General features: G+C 45.8%; 1 pseudogene; it reads right to left on the bottom strand.

Moving 5' to 3' along the window:
- Positions 1 to 12,822: 12,822 nt before the first annotated feature.
- On the bottom strand, positions 12,823 to 13,110 carry LOC129037153 (small nuclear ribonucleoprotein E-like; annotated as a pseudogene).
- Between the last annotated feature and the right edge of the window lie 7,283 nt (positions 13,111 to 20,393).

Genomic DNA, 20,393 nt, shown 5'->3' with positions numbered 1-20,393 from the left:
GAAACTGTGTGTTCCAGCCCCAACTCCCTCATTTTAATAACTGGCAACTCCATCCACCCAGGTGCTCGGCTCAAAAATGTAGAAATAATTCCCTCCACCAGTGTTGTCACAGAGGGTTTGTCTTAGTCCTAAATTAGCGGGACCTTGAATTGGCAGATGGCACCTCCTACTATAACTCCCATCTGTTGATTTCTTGATCCATGGCCCAGCTCGTGAATTTTGCTGATGTGTTTTAATCTTCCGAATATATGTGATTTTGACATTCTCCTTATTAACATCTCTATTTGTATGAACATAAAAATAAAATGTTTTTCTTAGCCAAATCTTTGAATCATATTGAAGCTTGAGGAAAATCGGCCATGGCCCTGAGTACCTGGAACACGCTGATAAAGTTGATCCATTTGGTTGTATGTTTCCAATTAGTCAACCACAGCTTGCAACTTGGCAGATATGAGTAACAGATGAAAAAACACTTTCTGTGTCAGCACTAATGGATAACTGAAAGCAAGTCGACAAAGATTTGTAAAATGAGGCATACATCTAAAAGAAAACCACAATATTATCAGGCTGAAATGGTACTGAAATACTACAAACACTTGGAGGAGTAAGTAAATCTTAATGTATTTAAATTGAAGAACGTGCTTGGATGTGTTTTGGGGTTTTGGCGGTGTTTTTGGTTTGTTTTTTTGTTTTGCATGTTGCTCATTATATAGAGTTACAAAGTGATAATCACTTTCACTCTGGCAATTATACGTTTGATTTGTTTATACCATATAAATATATATAATATATATGCACATTTCTTAAGTATTATCCATGTCTTGGATTTTATTGCTCTATCTTCAAAGCCATCTCTTGTTTACAGAGATTGAGGTTTAATTGCAAGTGCTAGGCTAGAGCACGGCACTGTGGTTAATTTTGCCAGGTCTTTTTGAGGTTTAAGAGTAGTTTTAGGCTGGGTGTGGTGGCTCATGCCTGGAATCCCAACACTTTGGTAGGCCGAGGTGAGTAGATCGCAAGTTCAGGAGTTCGAGACCAGCCTGGCCAACAGGGTGAAACCCCATCTCTACTAAAAATACAAAAATTCGCCGGGCGTGGTGGCAGGTGCCTGTGATCCCAGCTGCTCAGGAGGCTGAGGCAGGAGAATCACTTGGACCCGGAGGTGGAAGTGGCAATGAGCTGAGATCGTGCCACTGCACTCCAGTCTGGGTGACAGAGCCAGACTTAGTCTCAAAAAGAAGAAGAAGAAGAAGAGTAGTTTTAGTATACATAGGATGAATGTAGTTACTGAGCTTTTAAAATGGCCAAGCCCTATGGTAAGTGCTTTATACACATTGCCTAGGTCCTTCTTACCCATGTGAGATCTCATGGGCCAAGATTATAATCATTCCCTTATACAAATAGCCCTTACATTCTTGCCCTTTTCTCTCATCATTCTTTCCTAGTAAAACCTTAATCCAGCCATACCCAGTCCTTCTCTTTCTTCATTCTGTGAATAAAAGTTCCTAAAAAGGAATTTGGAGGAAAGAGGCTTTATTTCAGTGAACAGTTTACAAACCAAGGGGACACAGCCTTTAGTGTAAAATGAAGATATGTTCCAGAGACAAAGAGAAGGTTTGGCTTTTTTTGGGGAGTGGGGGAGTTGGGGGGACAGGGTCTCACTCTGTCACCCAGGTGGGAGTGCAGTGGCGTGATCTCAGCTCACTGCAGCCTTCTCTGGGCTCAAGATTCTCCTGCGTCAGCCTCCCAAATAGCTGAGACTACAGGCCCATGCCACCACACCCAGCAATTTTTTTTTTGTATTTTTTGTAGAGATGGGGTTTCACCATGTTACCCAGGGTGGCCTCCAACTTCTGGGCTCAAGTGACCCAGCCGCCTTGGCCTCCCAAAGTGCTGGGACTACAGGAGTGAGCCAGGTTTAGCTTTTATAGAAAAAGTTCCCACATAGGTTTCCAATCAAACGTGTTTATGCACATGAAGGATTCAAATTTGCTTAGTTCTGAATTGTTGATACAGCTGAGTTCTGCTTGGTTGATACAGCTGAGCCCTGATTGGCTGAAGTAGGTGAGCTCTGGTTGGTTGAGGTGAGCCTTGAAAGTCCTAAAATTAAACAGAGGTGAGGGGTGTTTGGGGAACTCAGAGTATGTGGGTGATCTGTAGTCAGCAAATGGTCATTTGGCTCTATTTTAAATTTAGGCCCAGTTAGCCACTCAGGATCTATCTTGAAGGATTGGTTCTTTCAGGTTCACATTTGTTCACAATTCACTCATTTCCAACTAAATATTAAGAAGAACACGTAACTGTGCTGATTGGTCCTACTTTCAATTCATGCCTACAAATCTCCAACGGCACAAAATGCTAACCTGGCAACATTTTGTTGGAAGGAGCTCTACCAGCTCCTTCCCAACCCCCGACATTCTCAATGTAACGTCCCTAAGGTGGGAGTCAACATGGTTGGCTCAAGGAGCAGAGTAACAGGAAGAGAGTGGCAGGTGATGAGCTCAGAAAGGTTACAAGCACGCAGATCATGTAGGGTCCTGCAGAACATGGTAAGCACTTGGCTTTTATGCTGAGTGAGACGTGAAATAATTGGAGGCCTTTGAGCAGATGCGTGATGAAGTCTGGTTTCAATTATAACAGCATTACTCCAGCTACTATTTGAGAATAGACTGTGAGGGGCAAGGACAAAGGAGGGAGACAGGAGATTAGTTTAATAATCACAGCAGCCAGGTTCGGTGGCTCACACCTGTAATCCCAGCACTTTGGGAGGCAAGGCGAGATGGAAGGATCTTTTCAGCCCAGGAGTTCGAGACCGGCCTGGGCAACATGGTGAAAACCTGTCTCTACACCCTTAAAAAAAAAAAGAAAAATTCAAAAATTAGCCGGGCATGGTGGTACATGCCTGTAGTACCAGCTACTCAGAAGGCTGAGGTGGGAGGATTGCTTGAGCCCAGGAGGCAGAGGCTGCAGTAATCCAGGATTGTGCCACTGCTCTCCAAGCTGGGCAACAGAGCTAGATCCTGTCAAAAAAAAAAAAAAAGAAAAAGAAAAGAAAAAGAAAGAAGAAAGGAAAGAAGGAAGGAAAGAAGGTTGGAAGGGAGGGAGGGAGGGAGGGAGGGAGGGAAAAAAAATCCCAGCAAGGGATGATGGGAGCTTCGCCCTAAGTGGTTGCAGGAAAGAGGTAAGAAACGATGTAATTTTGGCCGTCTTTGGAGATAGAGCCAACAGGTTTCACTGAGTATTTGGATGTGGGCTGTGATGGAAAGTGAAGGGTCAACACTGACATAAAGGTTTTGGCCTGAGCAACTTTAAGGCTGGAATTGCCCTTTGCCGGGATGGGAAACACTGCTCCTGGGAGGAGGGGGAGGAGCAGGCTCTGTGGATGGGAGCAGGAGGTGAGTAAATAGAGTTTGTTTTGAGAAACATTGTGTCAGAGATGTCTATAAAACAAATGTGTAAGTTTCCTAGAGCTGCCATAACAGATTACCACAAACTGTGGCTTAAAACAACGGAAATGGATTCTCCCACAGTTCTGGAACCCAGAGTCTGACATCTACATGTCAGGAGTAGGGCTGCGCTTACTCTGAAGGGTCTTGGGTGGACTCTGTTTCCTGCCTCTTCCAGCTTCTGTTGGCCGTCAGCGTTCCTTGACTTGTGGCTGCACTGCTGCAGTCTCTGCCTCCTTGGTCACACAGCCTTCTCCTCTTCTGAGTGGTTCTCCTCTCTTTGTGTCTTATAAGAACACTTCTATTTGACTTAGGGACCCCCTTAGAGATCTTCTTATCTCAAGATCCTTAATTACATCTGCAGAGACCCTTTTTCCAAATAAGGCCACATTCACAGGTTCCAGATATTTGATGTAGACATATTCTTTTGAGGACTGTCATCAACAACTAAGTTGAGATGGCAAATGGGTAGTTGAATGTATGAGTCTGGAGTTCAGAGAAGAGGTCTGGACTGACAACATAAATTTAGAAGTCCTCAGTCTATAGATGGCTTTTAAGCCATGGTTCTAGAGAGACCACAAGGGGAAAGAATTCAAATAAAGAAGGGGAGAGTCTGAAGACTGAGCCCTGGGACGCTCTGGTATTGGATTGTGGACGATGAGAAGGACTGAAAAGTAAGTGGTTGCTACAGAGCTAAAAGAGAATCAAGAGACTGTGATGCTGGAAACCAAAGACACTGTTAAAAAGAGCAAGTGGTCCGGGTGTAGTGGCTCATGCCAGTAATTCTAGCACTTTGGGAAGCTGAAGCGGGAGGATCACTTGAAGCCAGGAATTTGAGATTGGCTTGGACAACAAAGCAAAACATTGTTTCTACCAAAAAAAAAAAAAAATTCAAAAAAAAAAATTAGACATGATGGCATTTGTCTATAGTCCCAGCTATCTGAGAGGCTGAGGCAGGAGGATCCCTTGAGCCCAGGAGTTCAAAGGCTGCAGTGAGCTATGATCATGCCACTGCACTCCAGCTTGGGCAACAGAGACCCCATCTCAAAAAAAAGAGAAAGAAAGAAAGAGGAAGTAATGATCAACCATATCAGATGATGCAGACTTAAGTGTTGACCATTGGCTTTAGCAAGATGGAGATCAGAGACCTTGAAAGAGCATTTTGGGTGGAGGAATGGAGGCAAAACATGCCCAGGCAAGAGACAATAGAAGGCTGTATTCTAGCAACTTTCTTGTGGATTCTTTGGGATTTTCTGTATATAAAAATATATAAATTCTATATATCTAGGTATATAAAAATATAGTTATGTAAACTATATAGTCTATATTATAGATAAACAGATACATTAAAATGTAATTTTTCTTTTAGATGGAGTCTCGCTCGGTTGCCCAGGCTGGCGTGCAGTGGCATAATCTCTGCTCACTGCAACCTCTGCCTGTCAGGTTCAAGTGATTCTCCTGCCTCAGCCTTCCCAGTAGCTGGGATTACAGGCACATGCCACCACACCTGACTAATTGCTGTATTTTTAGTAGAGATGGGATTTCACCATGTTGGCCAGGCTGCTCTTGAACTTCTGACCTCAAGTGATCTGCCCACCTTGGCCTCCCAAAGTGCTGGGATTAGAGGCGTGAGCCACTGTGCCCGGCTAAAATGTATAATCTATATATGAAATATTAGGACACAGTGGTGATGGTTGCACAACAGTGTGAATCTAATTAATGTCACTGAACTGTACAGCAGCACTGCCCAGGCAGTTGTTGGAAAGGCTCAACATCAGCCCGTATTTTCTTGTCATGGATTCGGAAGCCCAGGGAATGGGGTCCAGCCACCTGTTCTTAACAAACCCTCCAGGTGGATCTGATGCCGGGTCTCATGTGAGAAGTCTGGCCAAAGGAATTGTGGGAGAAATGCTCGACAACAGCGGTGTGTGAAGTTCATGGATCCCGAGAGGCCAGTGTAGTGGTCCTGAGTATCAATTCTGGGGCTGAATTGCCAGTTCTATTCTAATTCCTCCACCCAGCTGTGTGATCTTGGGCAAGTCTCTTAACCTTTCTGTACTTCAGTTTTCTCATCTTGAAATGAGGATAATAATAGTAGTATCTCATAAGGTTGTCGTGAAGATTAAGTGACTTACTATATGTCAAGCACCTATAATGGTACCTTGCCCATGGAGAGCACTATGAGAATAACTACTGTGATTGATTTAAAGTGAGGCCATCAGCATGGATTTGTATCATTTTATTGTGCCCTCTGGTTGTGCAGGTGCTGCGTAGGTGGAATGTTGCCTTTGATAAGGGCTGGGTTTTTGCTGGGTAAAAATCACGATTCGAGAGTAGGCAGCCTAGGGGAGATTGTGTACAACCAAAGGATTTAATGGTGACCATGGAATCTGCACTGTGTGTAGCATGGGCATGACAGTGGTGGGTGAGGCAGTGAAAAGGTGGAGGGATCAATGGATGGAGGACCCAATGGAGTAGGGTGGTTGCTGAAATCGGGGTGCCTGAAGGGTGAGCTGGCAAGACAGGGTTGTTGGTCACAGCATGCGATTCCTGAAATGGATGGTTTGCAATTATTAGTAACAACAGAGTCTGAGTTTTGGCCACAGACGAAGTGGCTGAGTTAGGGTGGAGAATAAGATTGTTCGAGAGGACTTCAAGGAACTGAAAAACCTGGGTCTTGGATGAATCATCTACCAAGACAGCAAACTCACCAAGAATTCTGATGAAGCAATGTTGAAATTGCAACAGCAAGGCACCAACTCAGCTCTTCTAGGAGTGAGGGGAAAACCCTGGGGGTCCACAGGAGACAGGGGCAAGATGGACTAGTCTGATGACGTGAATTTCTAAGCTGGGGGCGTAGAGAAGGGAAGGAGAGTGCCTTGGGTGTGGTGATGGGGAGCAGGGGTCACCACCTTCCGCTCGGGCCTCTTGGTACAAGGGGAGAGGGACAGAAAACAACTCCACCTAAGGGGATTACAGTGGAAGCTTGTTCTCTTAGCTAGAGGGAAAATAGAAAGGGATTTTTTCTTTCTTTTTTCTTTTTTTTTTGAGACAGGGTCTCACTCTGTTACCCAGGCTGGAGTGCAGTGGCATGATCATGTGTGACTGCAGCCTTGACCTCCTAGGCTCAAACAATCCTCCTACCTCAGCCTTCTGAGTAGCTGGGACTACAGGTGCACACTGCCATGCCTGGCTACTTTTTAAAAAAAATTTTGGGCTGGACACGGTGGCTCACGCCTGTAATCCCAGCACTTTGGGAGGCTGAGGTGAACAGATAATGAGGTCAGGAGATCAAGACCATCCAGGCTAACACGGTGGAACCCCATCTCTACTAAAATATACAAAAAAATTAGCCGGGCATGGTGGCGAATGCCTGTAGTCCCAACTGCTCCGGAGGCTGAGGCAGGAGAATGGCGTGAACCCGGGAGGCGGAGCTTGCAGTGAGCCAAGATCATGCCACTGCACTCCAGCCTGGGCGACAGAGCAAGACTCCATCTCCAAAAAAGTAAAAATAAAAATAAATTTTTTGTAGAGACTGGGTAGTTGTATGTTGGTCCGGCCAGTCTCGAACTCCTGAGCTCAACCAATCCTGCTGTTTTGGCCTCTCAAAGTGCTGGGATTACGGGTGTGAGCCACCATGCCCAGTGGAGGAGGAGAATCATTGATGAGGTTGATGGTCTTAATTCACTGATCCACTTCTATGCCTGGCACTCAGCTGGGCACTGCAATGGAAAAGAAAAATGTAAGATATTTCTGCCATCATGGACTTTATGCTCCACCCAGGAGACAGAGAGTAAACAAGATTTTAAAAGCCAAATATGTAGTCTATTAGATAGTGCTAAGGACTAGGAGATAAAAAAAAAAAAAAAAAAAGCAGAGAAGACAGATGGAAGGGTCAGTAGTTGAAACTATAATAGGTGGCTGGGAAAAGCCCCCCTGATAAGATGACATGGAGTAAAAACTTGAAGGATATTGGAGAGCTGGCTGTACAGATATGTGGGGCTGGGAGGAACGGCAAGTGCGGAGGCCCTGAGGTGCGAGCATGCCCAGAATGTCTGAGGACAAGCAAGAGACCAGTGTGGTGGGAGCAGGTGGACAGGGTAAGGACCGTGGGAGAAGATGAAGTCAGACAGGGTTACAAAGGTGTAGGCAGATCACATAGGGCCCTGTAGGTATAGGCCTCTACTCTGAGTGAGATGAAGAATCATTGAAGGGTTTTGGGCAAAGGAAGAATGTGAATTGCATTTTGATGGAGTCATTCTGGCTGGGCAAAGTTGGGGGGAGGGGCAAGGGCAGATGTAAGGAGACTAGTTAGGAGCTTTTGCCACTATCCAGTGGAGAGTTGGTGGCAGCTTGGACCAGGGAAGTCGTGGGGCCTGGTTTTAAGACCGGATGGCCAGTGCGTCCTCAATAAAAGAGAACAGGCAGCATGTATGGGTACAGGCGCAGTAAGAGGAGGCAGAGGTGTGGTGTGGGAGCTTGTGGAAGTTCCTCTGATTTTTCCTATTTTCTTAGTGTATAAGGAAGCTAGCTGAATGTGAGGAGGGGTGAGGAAGTATTCGATGTCAGCAGGGAGAAGAGATGGCATGAAATATTCATCTTGGAGAGAGGGAGGGGAAACAGATTCTAGCAATGGTATATACTGGGGCCCATGCATCAGACTCACCAGAGACTTGGTTAAAGTAGAGTGCTGGGCCCACCCCCAGAGTATTATGATTGAGTAGGTCTGACATGGGGTCTGAGAATTTGCATTTCTAACAAGTTCCCAGATGATGCTGATGCTGCTGGTTCAGGGACCATCCTTGAGACCCACCAGACAAGAGAAATATAGTAGGCTTGCTCGGCCAAATGGAAAACCCATTTGTGCTTAATGATGGTGACTTCACGGAAAGGCCGTTAATATGGCTGTGTTTCTGTCCCATCACGGTCAGTGCACAGGATCTGGTGCAGAACAGGCAGCTGTATTGAACCTGGGTTGAAGGTTGACCGAATGAATGCTGCAAGTTATGAGAAAGTCAAGAGGGTTAAGGGTAGATGCAAATGATTGATTCCACTGATTGACTTTGGAATGGAATCTGGAAAAGGTAAGAAGAGAGGAGGTGAGACAGCAGAGAGGAGATAAGATTCAGGGCTTCGGGCCGGGCACGGTGGCTCACGCCTGTAATCCCAGCACTTTGGGAGGCCAAGGCAGGCGGATCATGAGGTCAGGAGATCAAGACCATCTTGGCTAACACAGTGAAACCCTGTCTCTACTAAAAATACAAAAAAATTAGCCAGGCGTGGTGGCGGGCACCTGTAGTCCCACCTACTTGGGAGGCTGAGGCAGGAGAATGGTGTGAACCCAGGAGGCGGAGCTTGCAGTGAGCCGAGATTGCACCACTGCACTCCAGCCTGGGCGACAGAGCAAGACTCCATCTCACAAAAAAAAAAAAAAGAAAAGAAAGAAAAGATTCAGGGCTTCAAGGATAACTGGGCTCTTGGTCCTAGTGAGGGTGAGCTGGAAAGATGGCAAGTGATAAGTGGTGAGTGGTCGAGGAGTTGTTGGACACTGAGACCATGGATGGTGCGAGACCATCACAAGGAACGGCTGAGGTGAGGTGGAAGACAGGGGATTAGAGGACAGGAGATCAGAGTCTCAGAAGGTCCATCTATCTGTTTGGATATTGAAAACACTGAGAATTAAGACAGGAGCAGTGGGCCGGGCACGGTGGCTCACGCCTATAATTCCAGCACTTTGGGAGGCCAAGGTGGGCAGATCAGAGTTCGAAACTAGCCCGGCCAACATGGTGAAACCCCATTTCTACTAAAAATACAAAAACTAGCCAGGCATGGTGGCACATGCCTGTAATCCCAGCTACTTGGGAGGCTGAGGCAGGAGAACTGCTTGAACCCAGGAGGCGGAGGTTGCAGTGAGCCGAGACTGCACCACTGCACTCCAGCCTGGGTGACAGAGGGAGACTCTGTCTCAAAAAAAAAAAAAAAGACAGGAGCAGTGTTAGAGAGAGTGATAGTGAGCCAGGAGCTAAAATCCTCAAGCAATCACGGGTGACCTGGTGGCCAGGAGGTGCACTTTGAAGACATGAGGTTCAAAGCCTGAAGGTTTTACAGGAACAACGATGGAGAAGAGAGTGGCAGTGCCAAGGGGGAGCCGAGAGGAGAGAGGAGCCCACGACACCTTCAGGCCCATGGTGCGGAGGCGGCAGGAAGTGAACACAGCCACCACTTAAGGCAGCTGAGCTCTCAGGGAGAGCCAGGGTCTGTTCCATCTGTGGTTCTTGACCCAGCCACAAATTAGAAACACCTGGGGAATTTTGAGAACATGCCAATACCTGGGTGCCACAATCTGAAATTTTATTTAATTGGTCTGGTGAGGAGCCTGGACTTCAGGATGTTTTTAAGCCCTTGAGGTGATATGAATGTGCAACCCAGGAATGAGAGTAAGAAGATCAAGGGGACCCTGAGAGAGTTGGACCAGGGTCCAGAACAGAGTGGCAGGTTTCAGGAGACAGGGTCAGAATTGGGGACATTGGCAAGGCGGGGCATGAGGATTCAAATATGAAGGAGCAAGGGGAGACCTGAGCTTCTATAGTAACAGACATGAAGAAGGCTCAGGTGCCTCACTGTGGTCTCAAGGCAGATCATGGTGATGAGGCTGTGTTGGAAAGGGGCGGGGGGGGGTCTTGCCAGGAGCACAGAGAGGGTGGTGGTCTCTCTCCACAACCACAGTGGTGATGTGGAGAACAGCGGACGGGTGTCCTAACAATACCTGTCTCAAAGAACGAAATGTCAACAAATTGAGTTTCAAAGATTTAATTGGCTTTTATTAGCAATTCATGAATTGAACAGATCCCATCTGCAAAATAGAAAGGTGTTCCAATGAGCTGAGCAGAGGTGGTGGGCTTTATAGGCAGAAAAAGGCTGAAGAAAGCAGAAACAAGGATCAAAAAGCAGATAAGTCATTTCCAAGTTACTTTCCTTAGAGGGTTAAAGCAGAGAAGACTTCCTTATCATACTGGCTCAGGTTGATGAGCCCCTTTGGGTTGGTTGCTGTGAATCTCTTGTTTTTCAAGAAACTCTCCTGTTTCTAAGTTTAGTTTGACTACATAGCACCTAGCATGAGGGACTCCATTCTGGTTTGATCTGGTCTGCTGGGGCCTAGTACAGGGGCTCAGTCCAAAACAATGTTTTTTTGTTTCATAAATTGTTTTTAACATCTGGACCTCCAGGACTGTGGCTTGGCTCCTAGCTTCCTCTTCCCTTTACCTCCATGTCAGATTCCTCAGCCAGGGCATGGGTTCTGGTGAGGCAGGGGAGCCTAGTGGTTAGAGTACAGACTGTGGAGCCGGATGGTCTTGGTTCAAATCTCTGCCCTGGGTAACCTTGGATAAGTTACTCAATCTTTCTGTGCATATAGTAGGGCCTAGTGTGTTGCCATTATTCATTTTTTCTTTTTCTTTTTTTTTTTTTTTTTGAGACACAGTCTCCCTCTGTTGCCCAGGCTGGAGTGCAGTGGTGCGCTCTCGGCTCACTGCAACCTCCGCCTCCTGGGTTCAAGAGATTCTTCTCCCTCAGCCTCCTGAGTAGCTGGGACTACAGGCACATACCACCACGCACGGCTAATTTTTTTTTTTTTTTTTTAATAAAGACGGGGTTTCACCATATCGGCCAGGCTGGTCTTGAACTCCTGACCTCGTGATCCCAAAGTGCTGAGATTACAGGAGTAAGCCACTGAGCCCAGTCTTTTTTTTTTTTTTTTTAAGAGACAGGATCTTGCTGTGTTGCCCAGGGTGGTCTTGAACTCCTGAGCTCAAACGATCTTACTGCATTGACCTCCCAAAGTGCTGGGATTACAGGCTTGAGCCACCATGCCCAGTCCGCCATTATTCTTTACAAAACATATCCCAAATCATCTATTTCTCTTCATCCGCATTATTCCAACACCAGTCCAAGCCACCGGCATCACTTGCCAGGAGTTCTGCAGTAGCCTCCTTAACGGGTGTCCTGTTTCTACTCCCTGCCTACTCTAACTCACTCTCATGCTGCAGCCAGGGTGACATTTTGAAACTGAAGATTAATCCCTGTTCCTCTTGTGTTTAAAATCTTCCCATGACTTCTCATCCATGGCATTTAGAATAAAATCCCAAATCAATATACCTGGGTTACAGCAAAGTCCCTCACAATCTGGCCTTCCTCTTCACCTCATTTCCTCAGCCACTAAATTCCAGGTTCGCTGCCCTTTCTCTTCTTTAACATGCCACGCACACTCCTGCTGTGAGCCTCTGTACCAGCTGTTCCCTCTGCAGAGTACTCATCCTCTAGCCGGAGCATGGCTGGATTCCTCCTGTCACTCAGCTCTCAATGGAGGCATTCCATGGCCCCAGTGTCAGGGGGTCTCTGATCACTCACTTTGTTCACACCTGTTTTCATTCTCTGCATGGCACTTACTACTCTTTTGTATTGTCTTGTTTTTGTTTGTTTACAATTTGTTCTACTTTGGATTTCCTCCAAAGCAGAGACTAAAACAAAGGTTTGGATACAGATAGTTTATTTGGATGATGTTGCCAGAAAGCAGGGAAGGTGAGACAGGAAAAGTGCAAAGTCAATGTGAGGGTGTTACTAGCGTCTCTCCTTACTCTGGAGCTTTATCCTGCCAGGACCTCTGACAAGGGTCATTCAGAATGCCTCCCAGAGTTGTTCTTCTGAAGGACAGGGGCCATATCCTCTATCGCCAACTCCTGGCCCACTTTGTTGGGGGCTGCCTCTGGGCATTAATTCCTCCCTTCCAGGCTGTGCTTGCCTGAGAGCCAAACTGGTTCCAGCTACATCGCTGCATTGGAGAAAGCTTTGGCAGCCAGAGAAGAGTCAAAACCTTCCCCTACGGCTGTGGCTGAACTCAGTGGTGGCCCAAGTGGCTGTACAACAGGCATCAGTGGTGTCTGCTGCCTGCTCCATTTCCCCCAACATCTTCCTGAGTTAAGCTCTTCCTAAGTGGAAATGTGGCTGTTTCTGCTCACTGATGTATCCCAAGAGCCTAGCACAGTGCCTGACACAAAGTAGCTATCACTAAATATTAGTTGAATGGACTCCTTTCATCAATCCAAGGGTAGGCACTGCTGTTATCCTCATCATTTTCAGACGAGGAAACAAAGACTCACCCAGCTCACATAGGTGGCACAGCTGGAGTATGAGTCCAGGCAATCTGACTTTAGACTTTGAGCTTTTTTTTTTTAAATACAAACAATCCCATAGCATTTATTGCCATCTTGTAACAACATAAGGGTAATCAAAACAATACAAATAAATGTTCATATTGGACAAAGAACATCTAAAAACAAACTGTAGCCATCTCAACAATTTCTCACTTCATTGATCATTTCTAGTTGGAGAAACTTCGTAGCAGAGTAATATTATGTCCTTTTAGCATGATCCCACTCAGTTGTATTCATGACTTTGTTTTAGAATGAATCTCTTCTGCATCATCTAATACAAGGTTCATATACTCATCAAAACTAATGATACAGCCTTCTATCCGCATATTCACTTGCTCATAGAGCCACACCTGAATCCGCGATCTATTTTGTAAGTTTATCTGAAGATGAGGTTGATGGGCTGCACCATAACCTTCTGCACTTTCTGGGCCTGGCCATGGTACGCCATGGTGGAATTTCACAAAGAGCACACCCACCCGCTGATTTCAAGCTTTTAACTCTAAGAACCTGCTTTATCAGTAGCTGTAGTTACTGAGGACTATGAATAGAGTTGATCATTTAATTTATATTGGCGGCGTAATGGTTTTGAATATTTATTTTAGAGATTGCCTTGCCTTTTTTTTTTTTTTTTTGGAGACAGAGTCTAGCTCTGTCACCCAGGCTGGAATGCAGTGGTACAATCTTTGCTCACTGCAACCTTCACCTGCCGGGTTCAAGCGATTGTCCTGCCTCAGCCACCCAAGTAGCTAGGGTTACAGATGCGCGCCACCATGCCTGGCTAATTTTTGTATTTTTAGTAGAGACAGGGTTTCACCATATTGGCCAGGCTGGTCTCAAACTCCTGACCTCAGGTGATCTGCCTGCCTCAGCCTCCTAAAGTGTTTGGATTACAGGCGTGTCCCACCACGCCCCGCCTGGCATAATGGCTTTCATATTGTGTTAGGATATGATCAAGAGGATTAAGAAGAATGAAAAGCTCTAATATTTCAAAGGCCTTGGAAGACAGGGTAAATACTTGCAACTGGCCAGGTCTGATATGGAGTAGGAAGAGGTTCTGGGGTACGTGCATGCTCCACAGTTGGTGCCTTGTAGCAGGAGTTGGCAAACTTTTTTGTAAAGGGCTGGATAGTAAATAGGCTTTCTAGGCCATAGCGTCTCTGTCTCAACTAGTCACCTCTGCCACAGTAAAAGGAAAGCATCCACTGTGAATATATAAACAAATGGGTGGGGCTGTGTTCCAATCAAACTTTATTTCTAAAAACAGAGTCCAGGTCAGATTTGGCCCACAGGCTGTGGCTTGCTGACCTGTCTTTGAGGATGTAAGCTAGATCTTCTGACCTCTCAAGAGAAGATGAAAATCAGGATTTTTATGTAAAAAAAAAGTCCCAATTCTGAAAATACAGTATGGGCTGTCAGTTTGCTTGCTTATATTGCCTCAAATATGTGTATACTTTTGTTCAGTAAATAGGACATAAATATCAACAACCATAATACCCATGGCATGTGGGAAATACTGTAGTTCAAAAGAGTGACAAATTCCCTTGGAATGGGCAATAGTCACTAACGGCTTAATGGAGGAGATGGTGCTCAGCTGCGATTTAACAGTTAGGTAAAGTTTTTCCATACAAAATTTAGGATGTGGTAACATTCCCAGCAAAAGCAAAAGTATGAGCAAAAATATCTGAGGAACCAGAAATATTCATTTTGACAAGGAGCAACAGGCGATAAGATTGGGCAAGCAGGAAGGGAGACCAATGACTGCTGAGGGGGCTGGAGTCTGGTTTATGGACTGCTCAAAACTGCACTGTAGGGAAGCTGGTGTTAGCAATGCCCATTAACAACTGGGGCATGGAGCAATCAAAAATGGAGAGACTAGTTAACAGACTGCTGTACTAGGCAGTAACTGTTTCTTAAAATGAGCTCTTAACTCAGAGCCAACATGCCCAATTTCTAGCTCAAGAACTAAAATCATAGGATGCCAGAGCTAGGAGGAAGCTCAGAGGTCTAACCACCTCTGCCCCCATTGACAGACGGGGAAGCTGTGATCTGAGAGATGTCACTTGCCCACGGCCACAGAGCAAGCTAGGGCAGAGGCAGGCCTGGAACCCAGTTCCCATGAGCACACACACCAGGTACCTTGGAAGCATATACCCTTGCAAAGGGAGAAAAGCTTTGGCTGCTCGTATTCTATAGTGTAGGTCATAAAAGCCCAACACAAAATTTAAAGACAGTAGGAAAAACATGTGTAACAAATTCAACAGACCAAGACTTGTTAGTTTTAATGCATAACTAATTATTCCTTTAGCAAAACTCTAAGACACCAACAGAAAGATTGGTAAAGGACAGTTTGTAGAAGAAGAAATACATATGACAGATATTCACATTCAGAAAACACCAGTCTTGTTGGAGAGCAAAGAAATGTGAACTACAATGATATATTCAATTTCATAATCAATTTGAGGAAACACTGATTCTAAATATATATTTATTATAGATAGATAGACAGATAGTTTTTTGTGTGTGTTTTTGTGTTTTTGCTTTTTGTTTTTGTTTTTTGGAGACCGAGTTTTGCTCTTGTTGCCCAGGCTGGAGTACAATGGCATGATTTCGGCTCACTGCAACTTTCGTCTCCCGGGTTCAAGCAATTCTCCTGCCTCAGCCTCATGAGTAGCTGGGATTACAGGCGCCCGCCACCACGTCCGGCTAATTTTTCTGTTTTTAATAGAGACGGGGTTTCACCATGTTGGCCAGGCTGGTCTAGAACTCCTGACCTCAGGTAATCCACCTGCGTTGGCCTCCCAAAGTGCTGGGATTACAGGTGTGAGCCACCACGCCCGGCCAGATAGATAGATTTAACATGACTTAGTCTTGGTGAGAGTCCACTTTTTAACATTGTTGATGGGGATGTGTTTTAGTGTAGCCTTCCTGGAGGTCAATTCATAATCTATTTCAGAAGTCTTAAAACTATTCATACCCTTTGTATAAGTCAAGGTTCTCTAGAGAATCAGAACCAGTAGAAGACGAATGGATTGACTGATTATAAGGAATTGATTAATATGTTCATGGAGGCTGACAAGTCCCAAGATCTATAGTTGGCAAGCTGGAGACCCATGAGGTCTGAGGGTGTAGCTCCAGCCCAAGCCCACAGGCCTGAGCACCAGAAGAATCTTGGGGATAGTCCCTGTCAGAATGCGGGTGAGCTTGAAACCCAAGAAGAGCCAATGTTTCAATCTGAGTCCAAAGGTGGGAAAAATCAATGTCCCAACTCAAAGACAGACAGAAAAAGAAATTCTCTTTTACTCAGCCTTTTTATTTTATTCAGGTCTTCAAATGACTAGGTGAGGCCCACCACACTGGGGAGGACAGTCAGCTTCCCTCAGTCCACCAATTCAAATATGACTCTAGAAACCCCCACAGACATACCCAGATCAGTGTTTAACTAATTATGTGGGCACCCCCTGGCTCAGTCAAGTAGAGGCACAAAATTAACTGTCACACCCTTCGTCACAACAATTTCACTTCTAGGAGTGTGTCCTCAGGATATTGGAGAAACATAAAGAAAGGATGTTTTTAGGATTTTCACCTCAGTGTTGTTTACAATGCACAGAGAAAAGCCAGAAACAACCTGAGTTGCCAATAGCTCTTAGTCATATTTAAAATACCTAAAATGAAAGACTGGTTAAATAAATGAATTGCCTATATGATAGAATATTACGTAGCTAGTAAAAATATTTTTTGAGCCAGGCATGGTGGCTCACACCCATAATTCCAGCTACTTGAGAGGCTGAGGTGGGAGGTTTGCTAGAGGCCAGGAGTTTGAGACCAGCCTGGGCAACATAGTGAGACCCTGCTTTTAAACAAACAAACAAACTTTTGAGGGACATCTTTTTTTAATTTTTTTTGAGATGGAGTCTTGCTCTGTCACCTAGGCTGGAGTGCCGTGTCACGATCTCAGCTCACTGCAACCTCCACCTCCCGGGTTCAAGCAATTCTCCTGCCTTAGCCTCCTGAGTACCTGGGACTACAGGCACCTGCCACCACACCCAGCTAATTTTTGTATGTTTTTAGTAAAGATGAGGTTTCACTGTATTGGCCAGGCTGGTCTCAAGCTCCTGACCTTGTGACCCACCCGCCTCAGCCTCCCAAAGGGCTGGGATTACACAGGCGTGAGCCACCGTGCCCGGCCTTGAGGGACATTTTTGTTATTTTATTTTATTTTATTTCATTTGAGATGGAGTGTTGCTCTGTCTCCCAGGCTGGAGTGCAGTAGCACAATCTCAGCTCACTGCAACCTCCCTCTGCCTGCCTGTTTCAAGTGATTCCTCTGCCTGCCTGTTTCAAGTGATTCCTCTGCCTCAGCCTCCCAAGTAGCTGGGACTACAGGTGTGCTGCGCAACCACGCCCGGCTAATTTTTGTAGTTTTAGTAGACTTGGGGTTTCACCATATTGGCCAGGCTGGTCTTAAGCTCCTGACCTTGTGATCCACCCGCCTCAGCTTCCCAAAGTGCTGGGATTACAGGTGTGAGCCACCGCGCCCAGCCGAGGGACATTTTTAAAGGTATCTCATGAAAAATGCTCATGAGATCATTTTGGGCTTAGAAGTAGCAGGCTAGGAAACTATGTATGCATACAATTACAACTTAATGATTACAGAGTAATTTTGGCTCGCACTTATTCAATACCCTTTATATACCAGGCATCATATCATTTGACCTTCATATAACCCCATAAAGGCAGTACTATTATTATCCCCATTTTGGAAAGAAGGAATCTGGGGTTAGCTAACTTGCTTGAGATCATTAACTAGAAAAAAATCAAAGCCAACATTGAAGTCTGGGGCAGTCTTAGAGCCTTAGCTGTAGCTACTGAGCTGGTGGAAGCAGGCTGGGTTGGGAAAAGAGGGAAGAGGGCAATACATCAAAAATGTCCTTAGAGACGTGATTAAGTTCCACATCTCAGTAAATGGTAACTTCACCCTTTAGGTGCTCAGAGCTAAAACCTGGAGTCATCTGATTTCTTTCTCTTACACTTCACATCTAGTCCATCAGTAGATCCTATAGGCTCCTATTTCTAACTATGCTCAGGATCTGGCCCCTCCTCACTCCCTTCACCTCTTCCCCCTGCCCAAGCCAGCCCCATCTCTCAGCTGGATTATTACAGTAGGCTCTGACCTGGTCTGCCTTCCCTCACCCCCACTGCCTATGTGCCTGGCCAAAGACCATTCCATCGATATCACGGTGGTTACCTGCTGGTAGGGGGCAGGGTTGGGGGAGGCATTGTTCAGGATCTTAATAATATATATATTTTTTGAGACAGAGTCTCACTCTGTCGCCCAGGCTGGAGTGCAGTGGCACCGTCTCGGCTCCATGCCCAACTAATTTTTTTGTTGTATTTTTTTAGTGGAGACAGGGTTTCACCATGTTGGCAAGGCTGGTCTCGAACTACTGATCTACCTGCCTCCGCCTCTCAAAGTGCTGGGATTACAGGCATGAGCCACCGCGCCCGGCCAGGATCTTAATAATATTTTAATCATGCTTTAATAGTGGTACAAGGAGAATGATACTTGCGTAATCAAGAATTTTTTTCATAGATTTCCCAACCCTTCTCCATCCCAAGCCTGAGTCCCCTCAGCTGAGCAGCTGCGACCGTAATCCTTGGCTCTTGAACTTTGGGTCTTTGCAGCCCTGGAAGCTATGGAAGCCCCTCACAGAAGGTGGCTTTGTGGCATCCAGGTGGCCCAAGGAAAGCAGCGCCCTGCTGCTGGCAGTGAGGAACTTCTAGGCATGAGGGTCCCCCGGCAGGCTTGTCTGGTCACCTTTCACTGTCCAGTCTCAGTCTTCTTCCTGTTTATTGTCTGTTGGAGGAGGAGGGCTGGCAGGCTCAGGGGGTTTGAAGTTAATGGTGCCTTTTATTTCCTCCACCTGGAGTCTAGAAAGCTCTTATCCCATTGTTCCCTGCAGAATCCCTGTCAGGCTGGAGGGCTCCTATCACACACCTACGCCAGGGTTCCCAAGCCAGGGCTGATGCAGTGTGTTGCCCACATGGTGGAAAAAAAAGAGAGAGAGAGAGAGAGACAGACAGACAGACACAGACAGAAAGAAAGAAAGAAAGAGAGAGAGAAAGAAAAAAGAGAGAGAGGGAGGGAGGGAGAGAAAGAGAGGAGGGAAGGAAGGAAAGAAGGAAGGAAGGAAGGGACGGAGGGAGGGAGGGAAGAAAGAAAAAGAAAGAGAGAGAGAGAGAAAGAAAGAAAAAGAAAGAAAGAAAGAGAAAGAAAGAAAGAAAGAAAAGAAAGAGGCAAAGTCAAGCCAGTATTTTAAAATCAGGAGATATCTCAATTTCCTCTTTATTCTGAAGTCAAACAATCTGGCAATAGTGGGCACCAATTCCCAAGCTTTCACAATCTGAGGGGATGCAGAAGGGGCTCCCCACCCTAGATGCAGCACGCACCCACTGGTCAACCACAGTCCTCATCGCTCCACACTGCTTCCTGGCACTGTGGCTGGTGTGGACATTGACTGTCAAACTCAGGCTGTTTTTTCCTCATAAAGAGGAATACTTCTCTCCCTCCAAGTTTCTTCCAAAGATTGGGGAGTGGAGGAAGTTAGACCAGGGGGGCCGTAAGTCATCTTCTCGTTATGTTGTCTTCCTGACCCTCTTATCCCCCTGGATTGTGTCCTCTGGGATCGAATCCCACCCCCTCCTTTCACAGAAGGAGAAACTGAGGCCCATGGAACGAAGGCTACTCACTCAAGCCTCACCATGGGTTCACAGAGCTTGCTTCAGGCTCCAAAGAGCAATGTCATCGGAAGGTTCTAGCCTGCTCTGTTATTATTATGGATGACAAAATAATATTAGAGAGCAATTTATACCTCATGATTCTTCATGTCATACAACAGTCCTTTAAGGAAAGAGTAGTTTTCTCATTTTACTAATATGAACAAGGAGGTCCAAAGAGCATAAGTGGCCCATAGAGGGTCACACACTTTCTAGATCTCATTTGAAAAATGAGGACAGTAACTCCTGACCAGTCTGAAGTCTGGGCCAGGTGATTCCCATAGGCCCCCGTTAGCTCCACTATCCATGTTGTCCATTGTTCGTTTATTTATTTAGTTAATTAGTTAGTTAGTTATTCACTGAGACAGGATCTTGCTCTGTTGCTCAGGCTGGACTGCAGTGGGGAGATCGGGGCTTACTGCAGCCGCGATCTCCCCACCTCAGCCTCCCAAGTAGCTGGCACTAACAGGCTCGCACACCACCACACCTGGCTAAATTAAAAACAAAAAAAATTGTAGAAACAGGGTCTCACTATGTTTCCTAGGCTCGTCTTAAGCTACTGGACTCAGGTGATCCTCCCACCTCAGCCTCCCCACATACTGGGATTCCAGACTTGAGTCACTGTGCCTGACCCATTGTTTATTATTTCAGTAAACCTATATTGACCACGTCCTTTACTGCAGGCACTGGGCTAGATGTTGGGGATACAAATACGGAAAAGACACAGGTCTTGTCTTCGAGGAACCTGAAGTGTGTAGGGTAAATAGATGTAGGTGTGGGAGAACAGGAAGAAATGCAATGGATAATTATTTGGGAAGTAGGGAAGCCTGCTCTCAGTGATTGCTTGGACATGTGTCACAGTGTGATTGCTTGGACATGTGTCACAGTGCTGGCATACACTAAGCATGTCACAAATGATAAATTTTCTCATATTTATCAACAAAAATACATCACTAGCAAGGGG

This window comes from Pongo pygmaeus, chromosome 4 (assembly GCF_028885625.2).
Source record: "Pongo pygmaeus isolate AG05252 chromosome 4, NHGRI_mPonPyg2-v2.0_pri, whole genome shotgun sequence".
NCBI classification, from domain to species: domain Eukaryota; kingdom Metazoa; phylum Chordata; class Mammalia; order Primates; family Hominidae; genus Pongo; species Pongo pygmaeus.
The sequence above is the reverse complement of the archived record's forward strand: the minus strand, read 5'-3'. Positions and strand labels throughout refer to the sequence as shown.